At 36.8% G+C, this 19230-nt stretch overlaps 1 long non-coding RNA gene across 3 annotated transcripts in view; it reads right to left on the bottom strand.

Annotated features, from left to right (window-relative positions):
- Positions 1-353: 353 nt before the first annotated feature.
- Positions 354-19230, bottom strand: part of LOC132905292 (uncharacterized) — a 119667-nt gene continuing 100790 nt past the window's right edge. For 2 of the 3 annotated variants that reach the window (XR_009657768.1, XR_009657767.1), the window contains exons 2-3: positions 2585-2917; positions 354-2058 (exon numbers count right to left, since the gene is read on the bottom strand). This is a non-coding gene — a long non-coding RNA (uncharacterized LOC132905292). Of the gene's footprint in view, positions 2059-2579; positions 2918-19230 lie in introns of all 3 variants that reach the window. The other variant, XR_009657770.1, reaches the window with a different exon arrangement.

The following is a 19230-nucleotide window of genomic DNA, read 5'->3' as shown; positions in this document are numbered from 1 at the left end:
CGTCGGTAACGCGTTGTTCTGGGATTCTGGGCCGGGCCAGCGGGAGATTCAGCCCCAGCACACCCACGCCACGGCCTCGATACGCCTTTTTCGTTCCTCTGGCCCGCTTTTTCATCTACTCGTCCTCTCTGTATCTTTCTCTCTCCTTCTCTGTACACGGATCTTCGCTGTTAAAGCAGATACCACTGAAAGTGGAGACAAGAAAGATTTCCAAAGAATTAGGATATCGTGGAAAGTAACTCCATAGGCTATTTTGTAGTTTTTTAAAAGATACGTTTGAGAGTAAAGCGAGAGGATGATTTCTTGTGAAGTTTCTTTTGGAATGAAATAATTTAATCGTTTTGGAAGATTAATTCAAAATGAGGTACAAGATATATTTCAGTTGCCATAGCGTGATTAAATAAACCAATACGGAATGAGATATGACTGAAACTAGCTTAAAAAATTGAATAAAGTAGAAGCTTACTTAATAGTTTAATAACAATTATCTCTTACTTCCTTTTACCCAATAATTATTATACAAAAGGTGTCTTGTTCAAATTATAAAATTTAAACAGCTTTTCAGTTGCATATATTATACAATCTCTCCAGATACTCGTCAAAGAAGAGTCATTACATCAGTCATTTAATGTCGTCCGAATGTCCAAAATCCATTCCTCCAAATGTCCAACCGCGAGTCTCTAAAGTACCATTTAACATGCCTCGTACTATCATTTCCCAAACCTCGTGCAGTATTGCCCCGAAGCGAAGTTTTGAAATCGCTTTGAAAACGGACGAAGAGGAAAGCACGTGCACAAATTCGGCATATTTCCACCAACACATCCCTTATCGGTAACGTGTAAAGCAACTCTGATTGCCTTTTGGCTATCTTGAGCAATCGACGTTGGTAAACCGGTCTCCCGATTCTTGACCGAGCTCGTGATTTCACCGCAATTTCTTCCGGCTTCTCAGCAATTTCCTGCGAAATTCCGTCGTGAGACCCTCGATATCCGTTACGATATTGTTTACCTCCATTTCTCTCGACGTTGTACACAAGCCACGCTCACAATTCACGTAACCATAGAGATGCATGCGCATCTTTTTCACGTGGATTTTATGCATCGCGTGACCCCGCCCCGGCTCGCTGATTATTCGCCACACAATCGTACCATGAATTATGGATCGATGCCCGCTACGTCTATTCGCGTTTGCACGTGTCCGAACATACAGAATCTTCCTCGTTCCCTCGTTCCGCCCCCTTTCGTGTAACCTATTTCTCTGATCCCCTTTGATTTCTTCCTATCTTCAACAGATTCTTCCCTTTTCCTTTTTCAGTATTCTATCTTCTATTTATGTTTTGTCCGTTCTTTTCTAATTTTGTTTGCTGCTTTTCGTTTCTTTGTATTATTTTCTATTTTTTTTTCTTTTTTTTTTTTGATCGATTATTCGAAACACACAGATCTCTTTGATATTCTTTCTTGATTTTTTGAATCCTTGTTCGCTTTCCTTTTTCTCATATCAGTTCTAACTCCTACGATACTATGTTTCTCTATTAATTTTTTTACTTCTTCTTGTTCTTTTACTCTCTTTTTTATTTATCTACTTCATCTTTCCGCTGCACTTTCCTTCTCGTTTTTCGACATTGCTTGGACTCTTGTATTTCTTGTGCACCTTTTTACTATTTTCTATTTTTTAGACTGTTTACTTATAGCGCATTGTGCTAAACTTTCTATACTTCTTGGTACTTCATAACAGCAGGCATCATCATACTGCGCGTAATGCGATCAATCCGCATCCCTAAACGTCGAAAGCCAAGTAACCGTTGGTTTTATTAGCTGTGAGTGCGTGTTTCGAAGCAGCCCCAATGCAGATCGATTTTCATAGTCCATTAAGTAATTGCGCTGCTGGACGACCGTGATCGTGCGCCGCAACCAGGATCGTTTCCTGGGTGCGCTTTCCACGCCGATTTCCTCTCGTCTATAGTTTATGACATGACGACGTTGGTCCCCACGATTAATCATTCGCCTGAATTAATCGATGCCAGAACGAATAATATCTTCTAACGATTTCTCAGCATCTCTGGAAATTACAAGACCAATGAATTAATTCTAATCGAACTGAATTTAATTTACAAATCTGTTATTTGGTTATGATTTACCAATTAAATGAAACTTGATACAAAACTATATATTACAAATTTCTTCACACAATTTTTCAACTTTATCGCTCGAAGTAGCTAACTAAACTAATTTACATCCAACGATAGCTAGTTATCTAAACTAAAATATCTACTAATTAATTATTGTAATTTTTGATTAGCATCTATCGATGAATAATTTCCTAATAATCCGATTCTCCGTTTTTTAATGTACCTATAGAGAATGTAGGCTACACTAATAAACCAATTCTATACTTTTCGGTATATTATACTAATAATCCAATTTTGTATATGTCAGTATAAGGAGACTACAGCGTATTCTATACAAACTATACGTCTAAGTCTATCACGACGTACGTTCATAAATATTTAAGGACTTTCAGAACGACGCCCATACGATTCCATCTTACTACAACAATGAGCCATTGAGAAACGATCATACATCACCCCGTCTGCCATTGACAAGACGAAGCTCTTCCAGCAATTACATTCAAAAGGTCGTCCATTCTCAATGCAATTCCCTGGCGACGAAGCATTGTTGTGCACTGTTGGAAGGCCTCGGGCGATTTTCTATCGTTCGAACGCATCTTCGTCGAAGAAGGCGGCTCGCTTTCCCCCTCGTTCTATTCTTCAGGCCACACGGGAACATAGGATTCATAAGTAACCGGGGCCTTCGTGACACGAAGATCACCGATAATGTTCTGCCACTTGGTCACGAGTGACCCCCACGACTTTCCACCGGAAACAACGCTTATTGTTCCGGCTGTTGTCGGTTTTTATCTAGAACAGAATAATGGGGACGAGTTTCTTCGTCGTGAGTGAATATAGTCAATCGTAACGTTGTTATTGTCTTTGGACAAACGTCGTGTTATCGGTCGAGCCCTGTTTGCTTGCATGCCCCCAATAGTGAAAAATGATAATCCGGCAAGAAAACATAAGTGTGGTGGGTTCAATGATGTCGAAAGGTTTCTTTGAATTTTGATCGATAGTTACTGTGCGATTTTGTAGGTAATAGTTTCATAGATAAGTATATTATAGGCCATAAGTATTAGGACACTTGCTGTGTATTAATTTAAACATTGGAACATGTTTAGTACAAATTGAATCTCTTTCACTGCTCTTAGTTTCTATAGTTATTTTATTTTAGAACTACGATAGAGATTTTATTTACAGTAAAATTTATTAGCGTTCTCCGTTTTTTATTTTTGTTAATTTAACGAGTAATAATATATGTGGTTGCTAGTATCGAAGCTGATAGTATAAAGGAAGCTTGATTATTCAAATTAATCATGACACAAGTTTATCTCGAACTTCCTAATAAGTATTACCATCAAATTGAAACGAACACATTTGAATGATATTTTACGACTTTCTTCACTTTCTGCCCTTACAAATTCCATGCCTAAAATGTCCTACTAATTGATATTCCAATAATCGACCGCTTTCTTCATCGATGCTCTGTGTGATCATTGTAATTCTCCTTAAAGGTAATCGAATCTTTAGAAACGATAAAATCTTGGTTCATATGACGAAGCTAAAAATTACGGGGGCATCCTAAACACTCTTCCCATAACCGGCGTTACTCAAATTTACCGAACAAACAAAACTTGCCAAAGCACCGATTTCCGGCCTCTTCATAACAGGCTGCGTCGAGAAACGCGCAAAGTGAGCATATAAAATGCGATCCTTGGCAATGCAGGACTGGCCGGAGGCCAGAATTATTCGCCACGGTTGGCTCGAACCGTTTGTGTTCCACGATGCTTCGAGCGAGAATCGGAAATTCTGCGGCGGCGCTCGCTTACCGAAAGGATTAATTTGATAATGTTACACTAGCTCGACGGTTAAGCTCCTTACGGCACACGGAGAGGCGCGCTTAGCCAACGGTGAACACTGGGAAATCGATCGGCACAATTACCGAAGTCGCTGTATCGATTCGCCCCCGAGACCGGACCCAAATGTTGTAAATCGCAGTTTAAGCTGAAGGTAAATACACTAACCGTCGAGAATTACACCGATATACCGTCTCGCTGGTAATTGGTCAACGATAGCTTTCCTTTGGTCTTACGCTTTTTCACAGGATTTTTTCCCTCTCTCCCTTTCTTTCTCTTTTCTTGGTCCGTAGAAATTAGAAATGGGGATTATTGGTTTTTGAAACTTGTTTGGAGATTCGAGAATTTAATTTCAAGCGGTACAAAATAGATTTCTGCTTATAACGCGTTTTAAGCGAGTATTTTAATTTGGCTTCATTAAATTTGAGGTAAAGTTAGTAGTTAAGTTAGAGGTAAAGTTTCAGGTAAGTTAAATTTAAGAGTTTTACATAAAAGGGAATAAAATTCTGTGGTTTATTTGTTCTGGCTCTAGGACTTGTTTGACTGAAAATAATAGCTTTTACGAAAATTTCACAGTTTTATTTCAAATAATTCCTATTACTACATATCCGTAATTTATGAAGAATTTTAGGAAAGTGTTTTGATTACAGAAATTTGTTTCAGCTAAAGAATACGGTTCATGAAGATTCGAGAATTTACTTTCAAGTAACAGAAGAGTAAAATATATTAAGAGCAGCTTTTCCGCTTTCAGAAAGTATGTCGATACTATATCTTCGAATCAATTATTTTATCAATAATTTACGATAGAATTTAGATAGATTTGATTATGAGATAAATACATTAAATTAACAAACATACACTCTTTGGTCTTTAAAATTTATCTTTGGCGAATATATTATATATTGATACGATGTGTTTGAATTATTGTGATTTAATAGTTTCGATAATGTATCGTTTAGCCACTGATACCGTTTGATACGAAAGAGATAAACGATATAAAGGTAGTTCATTTTTTAAATTAAACAACGGTACAGGGAAGACAAATGATCGTATCGAGGTAGAACAGAGCAAACCATGTTCATTAATATTGTTGGCAAATGCTTATTCGCGTGTCAGGTTATAATGGTTCGACGATTAACTTAGTCTTCATCCGGTTGGCATGGTTTCACGTCTCGCGTATCTCGGAGCTTTACGACGTCGCCTAATAAAACTGACCGATTCCAGCCCCTTCGCGATCGATAATGCAATTTGATTTGATGGCCGCCACTTCATCCTGATACGATGGAGCCAGATAAAAGGACGTCGCTTCCACGTAATGAAAAAAGACTTTCATTACGCCGATGATCCGATCGGGACGATTACGTCGTATTAAACAGTGTACAAGAGCTTGATTTGTTTACGTGGAAATCGGGCCTTGATGGCGGCACAGATTACAATCATAAGCTCTTATCGACGTGCATTGTCGCGCTCAAATGGAAAATAGGTCGATCTGATTTGGAATATAGGACTTGCAGGTATTTATAGATTATGTTGGTTATCGCGCGATTGTATCGAAGGACATCAACTTTGATTAGTTTTTATCATACTGTGGAATAAAATAAAGTGGATATGATTTCGTAGATATCAAGACACACGATGATTTCGTATAGAAGGCGACAAATTACTATCAGGAAAGGGTTCATCGACCAATATTGTAAATCTGTGCGAGATAAGGACCGGATTATAGATTAAAATTTAATAGAAATTGTTGGGCGAAATTGTAGAAACGTAATAAATTGTTAACTCCGTAACATCTTAATTCGTCTTTTTGGAAATATTTCCGGTGAATTCGATAGAAAAGTGCGACCAATCTGAGTTTAATTTATAGAATCATTTATAAAATTCATGGAATCTTATGGGAACTAGTGAAGAAATTAAATACCAATATTAAGTGAAACAGTTTGATACAAGCGAAATGAAGTTCAATGATTTATACGAAAGTACTACTACGTAACACGAAACTTGCTATACTTGAATGTGATTAATCAATACGCGAATGCTATAATGAATATCATGATATGCAAATACCTTTTGTAGTTGCTATATACTGGTACAATGCATTCCAATTAATTATTTTATAAATTGTAACAAAGTTTAAAGGGACTTGGGAATTTCTTTCAAAATTCTATGAACAAAAAAGAAGCTTTAAATCCTCCTCTGAACAGACTATACAATTTCAACATCGAAACACGTGAAAATTGCAAAATTTCGACGTGATGGAGCACCGTTAGCGGAGAATCGGTGCGAGAGAAGACGATGCAGAAGCGGTTTCCCGTACTCAGTCTCGGAAGATTAATTCAATTAAATGGTAACGGAGATGCATGCGCGAGAATGGGCAGCCACATTGCGGCCGTGGAACGGCGATTTTGCACACTCTAATGTGGTCGCGAGAATGCACGCGCTCGCTAATAATTACTATAACGACCAGGGATTCGACGATTGTGCGCGCTTAATGGCGTCTGGACGGTTCTTGTCGCGCGAGTCTCCGTGCGTTTCATCGCAAGGACCAGCCGGATCCGCGATATTACCACGCCTCTGCGAGAATCAGACCAACGGGAAATAATTTCTTGCACGCTGCACGCGTATTGGTGTGTAGAGCAGAAAGTACGAGTAGTTCGTGAGGTCTTTGTACAATAATTTGGTGAACCCGCGATCCTTTGTGACCCTCTTGCGTAACTGAAGTAATGTCATTAGTACAATTTTATGAGCCACAAGTTACAAGCTATTATGCATAAATTATATTTTATAATAGTAATACGTTTAGCAAGGAATGAAATTAAATTTTATAATGAATTCTACAAGTTATCATACAAGGCATGTGATTATCTTTGACAGAGGATTATAAAGTGACAAAAGTAGAGCTTATAACCAATAAATTGTATCCTGTTAATCTATTAATATTGTTAGTGGTTGTAAAGTATCTTCAAGGGTAATGTATTTAGTACAAAGTCTCAGTTTGGTTGAAATTAGGTACACACTGACTGAATCTCATCTCTGATTCTGCTGATGATTTCGTGTACCAAACTGACAAGTGACAAACTTGGCAGAAGTCCTAAGTGTTTATTGATCTCTTGCATCGCATTCAGTGCCACATAATTAAACATTCATCCGCGTAAACTATTATCTTTGCCGGTATAAAACGATATTTCTGTAAATCTAGCTTACGTCGTACAAATTTTCAAACTTTGAATTTTATTTTTAAAGAGTCTTAAGAACGATATTTAATTTGGACGATTATTATTTCGTCTTCGTTCGTTCGTATGAAATAAAAGTGTTCGCGAATGTGGTCGGAACGTTCTACGATTGAATGGAATAATTTTGATAAAACGTTGCTGCACGAGTACTACTTAGCTCAAAACTGAATGTATCCCATGTGGCAGTATTCAGCGCGTTGCCACGAGCGCGGAAATTGATTCCGAAAGCTTCATTAATTCTCAACGCGTCCATTAATACGGCAATTAATCATTCCGAATCCCATCAACATCCCATGCGTCGTCAAAACACGTTCAACGTCGCATTCCACCGTAACGATCCTTTCAGTTGTTCCCAAACTGAATAGAAGACATCTTCGTATCTCCTTGATGTTCGAAGATATTAACGTACAATCGTAAATTATATACCGATTACCGTTTGTATCAAACGTCTTCAAGTAAAAAGTGTAAAGAACGTAGATAACATTTGAATCTTTTGCCAACTCCCCTCTGCAAAAGCTAATAATAATATCAATCTTTGAATTCGATAATTTCTAAACATTCATTTCTAAACAGAGATGTCAGGTCGTTGGGTAGATTTCTTGGGAGTTTAACATTTTATGTGAATCTTATAATACAAGAACATTTGTTAATGTATTTCCAAGTAACCATTTCTCTCATACATCGTCAAACCAAAGTAATTGTTTATTAGGAAATTGTCATCAAGAAATATGTACACCTAGAATATTCTTAATCCAATTTTCAAACACTCATTCGAAACAAAGTGATTTACATTTCTTACTTAAAGAATTTGTATGAAACAACACTCAGCAATAGAACGTTCTTAACACAATTTCTCAAAACCCTAAACTTCTTACACTTATACAAAATGTTCATTAAACAGGATATTATAATACTTTCCTATTTAACCCACAGTGATACAAATCTCTTATCTAGAAAATTTATATTAAACGATACTCGACACTAGAATAGACCTCAAGCCAGTTTCCAAAAATTCCAACCCCAAATTCCTTCTTTGCAAAATGCACATTTTTTAGCTCAAGTGCCAAATATCCACTCGATTCACCGCATACCATCCATTACAAACTCCACGAAACTAATTCTTGTAACCTGAAACATTTCACAATCGTTTGCTATCAAGCGAAAAATACTCGAAACGTTCTTCCAAAAGACAGCATCAATAACCAATGAAGCAATAGAATGACGCGTTTCCTTAACAAGCCTACGACGTTGCGGAGGGCCCGGACGTTTCCAAATTTATACTCGATGATAAATAGCGCGAGCATAGCGTTTGTCGTGTCTCCGCGGTTATTTTTGGCGGCGAGAGACGAAAAGGCAAGGGCACGTCGTCGAACGGCCTTGCCAAAAGCTCGATGACGATCGACTTAAGAGGAATTGTCGCGCTGTGACTGGCAACGAGTCGCTCGGAAGCCTGATATTCCGGAACGAGGCTTCGCTTTGCGACGATCGGCCAGCGACTTGGCATCGGATAACGCGAACCATGACCGACTCGTGAATCGAGTGGATAGACCTTCGATCGATGGGCCTGCTTTCGCCTCGACCAATGCCAACTGGGCTAATGTACAAACGTGAAGAGCTATCGTAAACTAAGGAAATATTGGCAGCGTGATGTAATATTGGTAGGTGTGAGTTCGATTTTCAGCGAGATTTCTGTATTCTTTATGAAGCAGTCAAGCACTGAGAATGTTGTATATAAAAAGAGGCAAGGAAGAAAAATGGTTTCAAGGAAAGTATCTGTTGAGAAGATGAATCAAACTTCGAGAAGATAGACAGTCCAGTGAATAAAGCGAGCGTACATAATCAAATAGTAAGGTATTAATTTTTAAAACGAATTACTTTAAGGAGTTTTTTAATTAATTTTTAAAAAACGAATTTTTCAGATAATGTAATAAGTTTGTTGTTTCCACATAATTGTTTATTTTGGACTATGTAACAAACATTAATATTAAAGACAGAAACAAAATCCTTTGGATAGAAAGAGGATAATTTTTTATAGTTTCTTTCTTTGTTATTTAATCTGTACTATACGGAACCGATCCCCGATCGATTTCCTTAATCGATGATGTGACATTTGTTGTATTGAATATTATAAGCAATAACGTCTAGAGATATGTTCGTGCGAATGGATAGCGTACAATGAAAGGCTGTTACTTGTTACAGTGAAACTTGTAATTACGCAACCAACGCAATTTCTTGTCCAATCTGTTAGAATGACGATTAAATTCTGATAATCAGTTTATAAATAAATACATAAAAGACTCGTTCATAGTAATCAAAGCATTGAACTAATCGGTAAAAGAATTAATTGTACTTTAGAATAGATAAAGAAATACAGCGTAAATAAACCTAATGTAACCCAAGATTAATATAATTCTAGCTACTAATGCTTCTCAAATATTAGGTTGTCTGAAATGTTTCTTTCGTTTTATAAGGAAATAATAGACGCACAATGTTTTTTGTTTTATATTAGTTTATTGAATTATGCACGAACATAATAATAAAAATAGAACGAAATGAATCATACCTAATTCAATAAAATAATATAAAACAGAAATTGTTCATCTATTATCACCTTATGAAACGAAAGAAACTTTTCGGACAACCTAATACATTACTTATTTCAAGACAGTCAATTCAGTAACTGACTATCCCAACTTTAAAAATATCACCTTTAAACCACTAAACCAGATATCACTGTAATTGCTATAAAAGAAACATTATAAAGACAAATTCAACAGTCAATAAAAGACGAACCCAGTAATTCTTCTTCGCCATCGAAATTACTGTGGGCGAATGATTCTCCGGGAAATCGTTCGGCGACGCAATATTCCTGGCTTATAAATCAGTCTCCCGTATCCAATGAGCCTACCGAGCAACAGTGTCTATTAAAATACAATTTGCAGAGTTTACGGGGGCGGTGTTTCGCGGTTGTCGAAGCGATATTCCCGGTCGACGTGACGCGTCGGAATTATTGCGTCCGAAGGGTCGAACGCGGCAAGGCAAAGATTAAAGGGCTGCCACGGGAGCGTTTTATTCGCTCCACGCGGTGGATTATTAACTCGCGAAGAAGCCGTGTGATAAAGTGGCGAGCGAAGCGTGCTCGCGTCGGATCGTTGCTCGAAGCCTGACCGTAATTGGTTATTTCATCCTCGAGAATTCAGACGAATCGCGAAACAACGATTCCATGGTACAACGAGCAGGATCATGTGGCATTTTATGGATTTTACGATTGCAAAAAGAACGTTTGTGCATCGTGTCGTTTCATGATTTCGTTCATTTGATACGCGTGTGCAACGAAACTCTGACTGTTTCGAGTTCTTCCCCAAAGTATTTTTATTGTTCTGCTACTTGCTGTTAATGGTACAATGGTTAGAGATAAAAGAGGGATTTAGAGATATAACAGAGGATAAACGTAAGTTTAAAATATAGCCAATACGAAAGGACATTATAATTCTACAAAAGGGAAAAATGGTTCGAAAGCTGAACGCTAGTCTTACAAAATAAAAAGAAGGTTGTAAGATGAATGAATACGGTAATTAGCAAGATAATGAATGAAAACAAGGACACAGATCGTTGCAAAGAAGAAGACACTTACGAAACGCAAAGAGGATTTCAAAGGTAAGAAAATAAAGGCAAATTATTATGCAAGGGGACTCTGTTTCAGCAGAAGACTTTATTTTCTCAGAATTTTGAATTTTCTGTTTCGACTAGAGGAAATTGTTCATTTTTTAAAGACGTTCACTTACTAGTTCATTGCTGTTATTAATTGTTAAAATCATTATGCTGTGAGAATGAAATTCATCTCGTTTCATTAAGTCGAATAAGAAAAGACAGGAAATTAAATTCAACTAGAAATTCTAAAAAAGCTATTTCTTAAATGGAATATATTGTATACCTACAATCTGCAAATTACATATACACTCGATCGAGCATAACGTAACTCCTCGTTTTATCGATATTGCCAATTTTAATGACGAAGAGTTCAGCAAGTTCGCATCTTAAACGGGTCCGCGTGAAACGAGAACGAAACACGATGGCAATAACGCGCGGCGTAATTGGCGTGAAGCGCATCTGCTCTCGCGAATACGTGTGTATGCTCGTGATGCGGAATATTAATGAGTGGGATGGACGGGCGCGGATCCATCGGTCGTTCGTGCGCGAATTATAATGCGACGATGCGGGCACGGTGTTTGCGTGTATTTCACCGAGTGAATAGCAAGCAGCCAGATTGTGAAAAGTTCAAGCGACGTTTCGGCCTCCGCAACGATTTTGACTGGGTTGCGTAACCGTTCGCGGAAAATTCAGACTTCGTTCAACAACGAGGTAATTTTATTTCGATATGGTTGTCTATAGATTGAATGTCTATTTTATTAAAGTTGTAATATGAATTTCTTTGTTATTGATGAAGAAATTGCTTGCAGAGCGATAAGTATTTCCGATTAGAGGAAAAATGTTCTATTTGCAATTTTCTTACGAAGGAATTGAGAGTGTTGGTGTAACTTTTAAGGTAGAATTTTATATTCTATGAATTTTAGCTTTTAATAAACTCGATATTTTATTTTCCATTAATTTGTCTTAAATGTAACATTTATTTTATGTCTTTTTTACGAGTCATTAAATAATTTAAAGAATATAAAAATACATAAATATTTCATAGAAGGACTTTGAAACGATCAAGGAAACACTTAATCGATTGAACTTTTTAATTCACATGCGAAAGACAATACAACAAAACGATACATAATATTGCTAATTACGTCGATCTCACACAAATGAATTTATTACGCAATCTAATACGAAATAACGAGAACTTGTCCCATCGATCCATTTCACAAACTCGCCATTCCGATTCCATCGAGATCGACTGATAATTCCCTGACCAAGCAATACTCGATCCATTGTTTGCGTGCACTTTTCCGATCAAATAGCGTATCGCCATCTGCGATTCGCGTAAACAAGATCAATACCCAAAAACATTAGCAAACGGTCCGTAGGGCTAATAAGCGATGGAACATCAGTATCAGCGTGATACTATTTACTGCAACAGCGACATTAAACGATATTCACGTATCTGTGGACTTAGCACGACATTATTGATAGCGACCAACGTTGGCAAACAATGCAGGTATTAACGTATAACTCGGAGAACGTTATTAATACTCCATCAAGTTTGCGAATACAGACCTATTTACCTTTAGGTGCGAAGTTTATTTTATTCTAATTGGATGGAAATTCGTTTAGAATTGAATTTTAGAACAGAAATATTTGTTTCGAAAAAAGAAAAAATATTTGTATAAGAAACATATACGTACGAGTAAGTCGTGGAGGATTTTCAAAATAGGGGATCTTGATTTATAATATAAATTAAGGGATTTACACTTGTAAAATGAAGAACGTTATAGATTAAGGAATCTTTTAATTTTTTACCATCGAATTATTTTCTCTAATTCTTTAGACTTTATCATTCGAGCCTGAAGCAATGTTACGGAATGAAAAATATAACAAACATTGGAAAAAACCATTTCTATATCGGTTTAGAAAGTAGATAGAGAAAGATAAGGTAAAATATTTACATATTACGCGATAGATGATAATTTCTGAAAAGTATTAAGAGTAATCAGAAATATACAAAAAAGCAGTACTTAAGTATTGAAATAATTGTTTCTAAAAATATGCACTTGTGAAAATATCCACGGTATAATCATATTATTTTGAAGAAATAAATATTGGAAGATGACAGTTCTGCCGCAACGACGAGAAAATCGTAGATTTACGAATCGACAGATTGAAGGGTCGAATTAAGGTAAAATCATCCGCTAATGAAAATGTCGACATAGCATTCCGACGGTGATGTCGTGGGACTCTGCTTTCGTTGACGCTGATCGAGGCAAATCTAGTGAAAAGGTCAAATTATTTTACGAGCTGTCGCCGTACCGGGCTCGACCAGCACCATGGCTATTATGCAGACTGCAATTTCACTTCCAGCGTGCTCTGAAAAACGCCGAATTGTAAATCTCGATCGTGCCCGGCTCGTAATAACTTTATCGCGTTGCAACACTGGATTTGCCAGGCGAATCGCTTTCCAGTGACGAAATTTTTAGTGACATAGGGCTGTTTGTAATCAGACACTTGGTGATGCCGGTTAATCACTTTATCGTTGCTTCATGGTTTATGCTGTAAAGGGATATATAGGTTGAACCGTGACGTGTATGCGGTATGATTTTTAACGTCGTGAGTTTTCCACATGGATTCATTTTCTCGTTCATTTGGCGTTTAAAACGGAGTACAAAAGGATTCTATGACAGTTTAAGCGTTTATAACGCGATTATTAATAATAGGCACCATTAAATACATTTACTTTTCTCTAATTTATTCCATTCCGTTGTAATTTCCTGGAATTTCAAACAAAATGAAAGCCTTGAACTTTGTATTCTTGTGTCACTCTGCGAACTTTAAACTTTCTATTTCATGAAAATACATTCGCATACCTGAAGCAAATTACAAATTCTTGTATGATGGATAAATTCTAAAAGCATCAAGGAATCTGGACGAACTTAGCCAATCTTAAAAGTGTCGACTTAATTACGATCGGCATTAACATCAACCACAGAATATATTACTAGCTGAAAAAAAAGTCGACAAATTAAAAATTTCACTTTCTCGTATCTTCTTTCGATGTTGTTACGAATCATAGTAATTCAATTTAAGAAATGATGCGAATAGAATGCAATTTCTTCGATCGACAAACGTGTATGTTCGGCGTTGAAAAAAGATCGAGATACGAGTCAATGGGGTCTAGTCAGTTACAAATAGCTCTATTGACGGCGTTGTTAATGACTGATAACAGTGATTTGCCGTCATCGTTTCCCGTTTGTTCGTCGAACGTCACGATCTACCGATAGAAGCGTTCCGCGAACGATCCGGACGAACTCGGTCGGCCATTTAATCCCGTTGCTCAGTTGCGTTTCCTGCTTCGTTCTTCATGGCGAATTATCAATGTCACGTAGTGCTTCCTCAGCAAATCCATTTACCACGCATTGCTTGTTACATGACGTTCTTCGTTCGTCAACCCCTCGCCTTCCTACCCTAAAGAATTTGCAAGATAAATGGTCGGTTCGCTTCCGGATTCCTTGGACCACCCGTGTAGGAAAGCGATGAACATGATCTTTACTCAAAGGACTCCTTTTATGAAAGAAGCCACCTGCTCCTAGTTGTTTTGTTTAAATAAAAAGCGATTTAAAATGCAGAGTAAATGCAGAGTAATAGAAAATGGATGTTCCACGGTAGCTTTTGGAAAAGAAAAATTATTATAAGATGCTGTGAACAAGGTTTTAAGGAATTTAAGATATTGAATTATTTATTCAAGATTTAATAGAAAATTGACTGGGTACGAAAAATTGCTGAACTTAATTGATACCAAAATGTATATACGTTACTTTAATAATTTTCATCTCGTTGATTCTACACATCCCTTCAATCGTTACAATCCTTGGATTTTCATATTTCAATCTTGCTCTCATTTTAACAAACAAGAGATATTTGTAATGTTTCGAGGAGATGTTTGACATAAAATCGATATCAGGAGAGTCAAGTATACCAATAACAATTTTATCATGTTTCGTTTGAACTGCGAAAATATTTGTTAATGTTTGAAAAATATTCTTCGGTCTTAAATAGACCGAAAGGCTGTAGCAGGGTTAATATTTAAGTATTGTAAGCAAATTGTGAAAATTCCCGCAAGAATCGTTATTGGAAGCTCAAAAAAAAAAAAAAAGAAAAAACTAAAGAAAAAGATGAACCAACAAGTCAAGTTAGAAGATTTCTGCAAAGTACTAAAGACTGTCATCGAGAACGATGGTTGGAAAGTAGATGCGAAAGATGGATGAGATTTCACGAAGCGGCGAGATATTGCGACAAGTGAGTCGGTCCAATAGTTCAACGGCTTTCGCGAAATCAACTCGCTCTCGCCAACGTTACCACACCCGCCACATTATCGCCGCTGCTGTGAACAACAATCATTGCAGTTGTCAACGGGCGTCGTCGTTGGCTCTCTCGTCGGGCTTCCCTCTGCGTCGACGATGACAACACCTCGTCGCGAGTCGACACGCGGGTTTTATCCATTCCGCGGCGTGCACCGTTACAAAACGCTCTCGCGTCCCAAAGAATCCGTTTGTAATCGCGGCGAAAGTCGACTCTGTAATTCCTTCGCGGCAAATGTAACGTTGTCGATCGCATGGGAAAACGACGATACGACCATTTCTGGCTGGAATGACAGAGGTTCCTTTTTCGCTGAAATTTTATCGATCGTCTTGAGAATCAATTAAAAGGAAAACGACCGCATTTTGTGGTAGGTTGGATAAATAAGAAAAAAGGGTATTTAAGATTTAAGACTCAACTTTCAAATACGTGAAGAATTCATAATTATTATACTATTGTTGGAGATGATTTAAGAATAAATTGTTAACTTTATATTCGTGAAGAAGCATGTAAAGGAATTTTAAGTAATATAGGGTTTAAAGGTACGATAAATAAAAGCGAATAGTATAATAAACAAATACTGTTACATGTATAATTGTATAATATTATTTAAAATTCTTTTCCGCTTTCGTGATACAAAATGAAAGATCAACCTGGTTAGAAGCTTTCTCACGTCATCCTGTATGAAGATCACAGGAAAAGGCTAAAATTTCATCGAAAATTTTCCCTACAAGAATAATTACGTTTTTCGCTTTCTATAGACAAGCAGTTTTTAAATCAAACACTTTGACAACCGCTCTTGAACTGCTACGAGTAATTTTGTCAAACGTGCTATACGTATGCTCCTTTCGGAAAGAGTTTGAATCCTTTTTCAAACAAAGTCACCGTTTAAACGAAAAAGGAGCACAAAGTAATTTTTACAGGATTCTAAAGCATGCACTACCTCATCACCTTGAAAACTTTTAATTAACACAAGAGCAGCAAAACCATGGCGACAAAAAGAAAAAGTTCATCGTGGCTAGAGTCAATCTGCGAGGAAAAGTAAAAAACTGTAACTGGAACGGCGGATTCAATCAGCCATTTTTTCGCACAACGAAAACGAGCTTCATTTAATCCCGGTGGACCAGTTTTCTCCAGAGACAATTAACGTAACCTCGCCGCCGGAAATTGAAAGCGACGAACACGGAAGCGAACTCACAAGGCGAGGTTGTTGCAAGGTTTCGTTATGTGGCTTACCGTGGTTATCAGTAATTCGGCTAGTTTCTGTATTTTATTTTTCATCGTGAGTTTCGTCGTGTAGTCACGCGAAACGTCACGGTAATTAAAAGTGCCACGAAAATAGTCGAGAGACATAGAAATTTTTGCTGGTACAAGCGAGGATAAAAAGCTACTTGCAAAAATACGCATCATAGATAATACCTGAACTGACTAATACTGTTAGCGGAAGTTTATAAATTACAAGTTGTCAATTCCAATAAATTCTCTTACGATATAGTAACAAATTTAACATTAGAATTAGTCTGTCTGTAATATGTATTTAAATATTCTATATATAAATCGTTATGATTATGTTTCTATCGAAAATTGATACTAATTTTGGCAAAGTTTTAGCAAAATATCTGTGTTTTCAGTAATTGTAAGAGAAGAAAATCTGACATCGGTTATTTTGACAAATTTGGTAGTTTTGGTGTTAATAATGAAATAAATGAAATTTTAGAAGTAAATTTTATCTATTTATTATTATTATTGTTATTATTATTATGAAATATAATTAAATGTATCCAGCTTGAAACCTAAAATTATCTAATTATTCTATTTGCAAGTGTAAAATTGCAAAATCATAAAAAGGACTTTATAATGCAGTTGAATTCTGCAAAAGTATGTTGTAACCATTGCATCCACTTGTAATATCTGCATTTCTATGAACGATCGATTAGCATCACTGCTATAAACAAACGTCGAATAGAAAGCTGAAGCATCTAACGAAGATAAAATCCGGAAATTACGTAACCTTACCTGATAAAAATAGCGACTATAAAATCGTTGCCAGGTCCGAAGAAAAATTAATTACTTAATCGAAACCCCCCATGACTCGAACGTCGAGACGATTCCTCCTGAGCCTCGTGTCACGCTGTAAAAAGGTGAAAGAAAAAAAAGGAAAATAGACGAGACAGTTGCATTGGAGAAGTAATGTTAAATAATTTAACGAGCTATCGTGATGTTTCTCTGATATTACGTCGGTACCGCACATAAATAAAATACTCGACCCTGAGTGGATATTATGCAACCGTTTTGCGGTATTCCCCTTTAGACGGATCCTATTCCTTTCTTGTTTCTTACATTTTTACTATTTGTCTTGTCTTGATAGAGTGCTAGGTGCTTGATGGAACAATGGAAGGTGATTTCACGCGATTTAGCGAACGTTTACAGAGATATTTCTAACATTTTCGTTGCATAGTAATAGAAGAACCCATCAAATAATTTCACTAGTTCCCTTTTCTAGCTTATTAGTTTTTCAATTTTTAAACATTATAGATTCTGTAATCATCAATTTCACTAGTTCCCTTTTTCTAGCTTATTAGTTTTTCAATTTTTAAACATTATAGATTCCGTGATCGTTTTCTTTTTTTATATAGTGTTTACCTCAAATCCTAAGAATTCCTATATATGTATAGAGCTCTTATATATATATTATTAAGATACGATGACTCGCAAATGTATTCGTTCACCTACCACAGACAATTTTTAAGTGCACATTGTGAGTATTCTATAAAACATTTTGATATTTCACTAACATTATTTATTATATTTTATATTTTATATATTATATTTTGCAACTTGTGTATACATTTTCAGAATCGTTAACAATTTTCCCAGCATAACCATGATAGTAGCGTGACACTACTATATATAAATGATACTAATGAAATTTCCAAGTGTTTCGTATAACACACGTAATATGTCCATAAGGGGTGTCGACAAGGGGTACGAATACTTTCGCTGGCCACTGTGCGTGCAAAGTATCATTTGACTCCTTTCATTTCATCAATCTATGAAAGCTATCAACGAGAAATACAAAAATTCACAGTAATTTTTACATTGATATTGACAATAATTTTTACATTGATAGTAGGAAGAGGATCATACGACGAAATTTAAAGTCCACAAAAAAACTCAACGACGTTACTTAAGATTATTTCACGTTCAGACAATACAGGGTGCGCCGTTAGAATCCGGACAAAAGAAGTTTTGTGCAGAAAGTTGTTTATTTAAGTCAATACACAAAAACACATGAAAATGTTGTTATATCTCATTTAAAGGGTCCTTGCTGAGAACTTTTATTCTATGTAACCACCCTCTGCCTCTATGACCTGCTCTATTCTTGCTCTAAAGCGCGAGCACGCTGACTTCAACTGGTCGCGTTTAATTGTCGCGAATTCTGACTCGATAGCAGCTCGTAGGGAGTTGACGTTGGGGTGCCTGCATTTATTAGTTTGTCTCTCGATAACGCCCCACACGTAATAGTCCAATGGGTTTAGGTCGGGACTGTTAGGAGGCCAGAAATCTTTCGACCAAAACATGTCCACATTGTCAGAGAGCCAATTTTGAACAAGATGACTTGTGTGAGCAGGTGCGCCATCTTGTTGAAATAAATACGGCCTTCCAGAAGCCGTAATTTCCATCCACGGCTTTATTACTGTCTTCAGGACCTCCAAATAAACCTCCTTTGTGATTCTTTCGCCTTTTTGGAAGAAGTGCGGAGGCATGACGTCGCCCTCACTTGAGACAACGCTCAAAACGTGAACACTTGCTGGAAATTTGGTTTTGCCCACAACAAAATTAAATTACCGTCGATCTTGGGTAGCTAAAGAATTTTATAATTTCGACCGGCGTTCTCCCGGCGCGAAGACTTTCTATAATCGCCGCTCTTCTATCGTATTCCGGGTTTTGCTTAACGAGTTCTGTCATTTTGAGGTTATAGAAGACTTATTGACATATTTAACTAACTTCAGAG

The sequence above is a fragment of the Bombus pascuorum genome, chromosome 3, assembly GCF_905332965.1.
Source record: "Bombus pascuorum chromosome 3, iyBomPasc1.1, whole genome shotgun sequence".
In the NCBI taxonomy this organism is placed as follows: domain Eukaryota; kingdom Metazoa; phylum Arthropoda; class Insecta; order Hymenoptera; family Apidae; genus Bombus; species Bombus pascuorum.
This window is presented reverse-complemented; position numbering and strand designations above follow the sequence as displayed.